We start from the raw sequence: 5,000 nt of genomic DNA on the forward strand, positions 1-5,000 counted from the left end.
CCAGCCCAATAGACAAGAGTGGCTGCACTCTTTCCTCTCTCTCTCTCTTGCTCTGTCTTCCCTCCATACCTCTCTGTCTTTATCCCTCTCTTATTTCTCTGTCTTTCTATTGCTCTCTCTCTTTCCATACCTGTCTTTCCCATTCTTATTTCTCTTTCTTTCTATATTGTCCTCTCTCTCTCTCTCTCTCTCTCTCTCTCTCTCTCTCTCTCTCTCTCTCTCTCTCTCTTTCTCCATACCTCTCTCTCTCTCTCTGCTCCCCTGCACTGGCTATGCTAGTGGCAGCTCCATCTGCTATCTGGTCATGGCTAAACTCCTGCCTGTCTGCATGCGGGGCGGCGGGGGCCAGTCTCCTAATGACCCGTGGACAAACAGCGCAACACACGCTCCTGAAGGGGACCTCAGGGGGAACCCCCGCGCCCGAAAAAACTAACTGAAAAGCCGGTAGCATGCCCCGCTCACTCAGCTCCACAAAAACAGGGGCAGGGGGTTGGCGCGCTGCACCGCACAGCATGACGTTTTCAGTGTTAATTCAACACTTAAAAGACTCAGATTTAGTACTCATAATGTTGGTTCTACTCTGTGAGTGTTGTCGGTGGAGGCCTGGAAGGGATGGTGGGTGAGTGTGTGAGTAGCTGGGGCCAGAGAGTAGGTTACTGCACGCCCTCACAGCAGTGCCAATCCATTAGGGTGTTTGAGGTCTATTTAGACTTTGGAGTGATGCTGTTAAGGGGGGCACTGTAGACCTGTCCACTCTGTCACCGCATTAACAGGCCGTGCTAGCATTGATGCTGTAGCAGCACTAGCTGTAGCCAGCAGCAGCATCATCAGCAGTGCAACTGAGGTAGAGATGGCCTCGGGCCGGGCCTCGGGCCCTTAACCGTCAGCCTCAGCATGGTAAATATGAGCAAAAAACGAATTCAAGAGGACCCTATGTCTATTATCTTACCAAAGCCCCCCAAATGTGTACAACTGTCGCTGAACTGAGGTCTTCCTGTGCAGTCGAAACCTATCTTGAACCTCCATCTACAGCATAACTGGTATGGGAGGCAGACATGACTGAGGTACCCTGAGCATGGTACCATACCACCGCACTGCTCCCTGGGGGCAACATTAGGGGCTGACCCAATAAGAAAGACAAGATGGTTTCCTTGGGCGGAAAATGTCTTGAGGGCACCAGTAGCACCCAAAAGTCCCCAAAAAATAAAACGTCTGGTGAAATACACCCTTAAACTTTAAATTGCAATAACTTTCAGTGGACATTCAGTATATTATAGTATGTAGGTACTTGATCAGATGTGCTTGATCAGATATACGCATGGCAATCTCTAAAATGACTCTAAAATTATTTTTTACAGTATTTTGGCCTTTTGTCATTCACCTGCGTCTTGGATGTGCGCACCACTAACCTACTGACCAATCTCTAAAATGCACAAAACAGATAGGGTGTGCTCCCCAGGGGCACCAAATTCCATGGAACCGACCCAAGTCGGGTACCCTCCCTTCCACGCTAAGCTGCACTACCTGGCATCCCTTTACACTATCAGTGGCCAGGACTTCAACTAGCCAAGTATCCAGGTGTCTCTATTTCACCTTGTTAGATGCATCGAGATGTGAGCAAGTAAGTGGTGAGGCGATGGCTGCGAGACATGGGAGATTCAGGAGGAAGCTAGAGAGGAAGGAAGCTCCTTTCAAAGCATCGAGATGTGAGCAAGTGGTGATGCCACGGCGATACATGGGAGATTCAGGAGGAAGTTAGAGAGGAAGGAAGCTCCTTTCAAAGCTGTCCCTACACATGCCAGCCAGAGCCAGCCTGCCTAATCGGATTTGAAACCAGAGAGGCTCTCGGCTGTTATGTTTGCGTAGCCTCCAGTCCCTTCATATCAGTCACACCCCACACATCACAGAGGAAGGCAGAGAGGCATGGGCCAGACCAGACCGTGGACCTTCTGGTGGTGTGTGTGTGTGTGTGTGTGTGTGTGTGTGTGTGTGTGTGTGTGTGTGTGTGTGTGTGTGTGTGTGTGTGTGTGTGTGTGTGTGTGTGTGTGTGTGTGTGTGTGTGTGTGTGTGTGTGTGTGTGTGTGTGTGTGTGTGTGTGAGTGGAGGCCACTGGCAGAGTCTCTGTTTCTGTCGTCTGTATGTGAAATGCCTGGCAGTGTTTCGCAAGGTGGGTGGGCTCGTTCAGCACGGCGAACTGTGATACTAACGATAACGAATAGAGGTTAGATAAGATGGGCCTGATAGTGAGTCACCTGACACTCCCAGCAGCTCCGCCATGATGTTAGGCCATCTGCAAGCAGCCATCATGTATACTTCAAGTCACTACACCGAGATAAGTATCCAAAGTACACACAGCATTCACCCGTCATTCCCCGGCTAAGAGCACACGTCTTGGTCTTTCAGAGATAACGGGGGGAAGAAAAACGGGCGATTCCTATGATGGCGTTTTAAACAGGACCCAGGCTGCCATGAACACCATCCCGTTTATCGGTGCGGCAAACAAGATCTGGATTCCTCAGGTGCCGATGACGCGATAGGGGGAATAGCGATTAGCGACGTCGCGCCTGTCAACTGCAGTTTTTTCCCCCGTCAACTCAAAACAGATGCCTCTCGACGATGAAATAAAAAAGAGAGACAGAAATGTGACTTAGGGGATGGCGGAAGGGTGCCGTTTGGAGACGGCAGGAGTGTGTGTGAAGGGGGAGGGGGGTGGTTTCGGGCGGCAGAGATAAAAACGATAGTGGCTGCCATCTCCCCACTATGCCCATCCATCTCGCCTGGCGCTCTTCATGAAATGTTAACTGTCAGTGATGTATGGCGCCCGTGACATGATAGCGATGGAGTACGCGCGGCGCAAATTACAAAGCGCGCGTCGGCACCAGATTTAGTTTCACATTGTGCAGCTGCCGCCATAATAAGCGTTGATGCATTTACAAGACGAGAGTCACATATTTTTCTTCCTGTGTGTGTGTGTGTGTGTGTGTGTGTGGGGGTGGGTGTGGGTGTGTGTGTTTTTGCAAAAAACAGGAAGAATAAGAAAAATGAAAGAAAAACGCTCGCACACACGCACGTGTGCGTACACACACACACACACATGCACACACACACGCACGCACGCACGCACGCACGCACGCACGCACGCACGCACGCACGCACGCACACACACACACACACACACACACACACACACACACACACACACACACACACATTAGAGGTTCCTTGGAGTCTGTGTACAGTCGGTGCAGTGGAGGTCTTAATTTAATCAGTTAGGGCACTTGGAAAGGCTCATTATCTGAATGTGAGGTAAGCAAATGGGCTCTAATGCTCTGGCAATGCGCACCTTAAAAGCCTCTGAGCGAGGCAATCACAAAGCCCATTTGTAAACTGTTCTCTCCGTTACCTTTTGGACAAAGTGTGTGTAAATGTGTGTAAATGTATGTGTGTGTGTGAGAGAGAGAGAGAGGGGGAGAGAGAGAGAGAGAGAGAGAGAGAGAGAGAGAGAGAGAGAGAGAGAGAGAGAGAGAGAGAGAGAGAGATAGAGAGAGAGAGAGAGAGAGAGAGAGAGAGAGCTTTCTTAATGTGTGTGTGTGTGTGTGTGTGTGTGTGTGTGTGTGTGTGTGTGTGTGTGTGTGTGTGTGTGTGTGTGTGTGTGTGTGTGTGTGTGTGTGTGTGTGTGTGTGTGTGTGTGTGTGTGTGTGTGTGTCGGTGTGTCGGTGTGTTGGTGTGAGATTAAGTGTGTGTTGGTGTCCGATTAAGTAAGTGCCTTTGCAATGCAATACAGTTCTTTTGGACTTGGTCTTGGCACCATGGTGCAACTTTGACAGCCAGCCTGAAGTGGAGCGGGGATGTGTTTATCAGTCTGTGGCCTGCGAGAAAAGATGGAGCCTGCACTGTGGGTTTGTAGGTGGAGATTAGTGCTCTGCGCCTGGTTCCCTATTCTGTCCTTTATCATCAGGCCAACCAGAACTCAATAATGGGGTGCATTTCTGAAGCGTAGTTGTTAGCAGTTAGCAACTTCGGTAGTTGCCAATGGGAAATTGCAGCGCAACCAACAAAGTAGCTGACATAGTTAGCAACTACGCTTTCAAGAAATGCACCCATGGTCACTTGGTTTTAGACTTGGACTTCCTTTACGAAAATCGACGATGGTTTCACTGTAGTAACCATGGTTCGACCATGGTATGTCATGGTTACTCTGAGCACTCTGAAACAACCATAGTATTACTATGGCTTATCCATGTTTTTTTGGGTGAAAACCGTGGTTCCTGACTATGATTTAAACATCGTTTTACTCTGAAAACTAACCATGGAGAATGGTTATTCATGGTTTTCATTTGTTTTTTTGAGCATAGTTTGTGACTATGGTTTAACCACACCTCCATCCATGGCTGAAGTGCCCTTGAGCAAGACACCTAACCCCACATTGCTCCAAGGACTGTCACCAATACGCTTCAGACAAAAAAAAACAACGTCAGCTAAGTGTAATTTCATGAATAACTATAAACTGTGGTAAAACCATGGTTAGTTTTCAGTGTAAATCCATGGATCATTTCCGTAAGGGTATGGTTAAACCAAAGTCAAACCATGATTGAACCATAGTAGTCACCATAGTCATAGTGAACCATGCTGAAAAAAAACCCATGAAAACCATGATTTACCATGGTTAGTTTTCCATAAGGGTTGGCACATAATGCACCTGATAGGCTACAAGCAGTCCTCAAGTATAGAGTGGGGGCGTGTTTATCATTACGCAACCTGGCAAGGTAGAAACGTCAATCTCTTTTTGAAGATGGACCCTAAGCTGTGGTCTGTGCTGTTTGGTGTAGATTAGTGTTCTCGGCATGACTACCGAGGTCTGGCCTTTTTTTACATAATTAAAGAGCCGTAAAGAACTTGAGAGCGCTCGGTTCCTCTCTCTCTTATATTTTCACCTGCTAATGAAGATTTATGTCGGCCCGAGTTAAATTATGGATGATTTACATATTGAAATGGGCAGG

At 48.2% G+C, this 5,000-nt stretch overlaps 1 protein-coding gene across 1 annotated transcript in view; it reads right to left on the minus strand.

Annotated features, from left to right (window-relative positions):
* Positions 1 to 5,000, minus strand: part of rtn4rl1b (reticulon 4 receptor-like 1b) — a 271,253-nt gene that overhangs the window by 86,216 nt on the left and 180,037 nt on the right. The window lies entirely within an intron of this gene.

This window comes from Engraulis encrasicolus, chromosome 8 (genome assembly GCF_034702125.1).
Source record: "Engraulis encrasicolus isolate BLACKSEA-1 chromosome 8, IST_EnEncr_1.0, whole genome shotgun sequence".
Taxonomy (NCBI): Eukaryota; Metazoa; Chordata; class Actinopteri; order Clupeiformes; family Engraulidae; genus Engraulis; species Engraulis encrasicolus.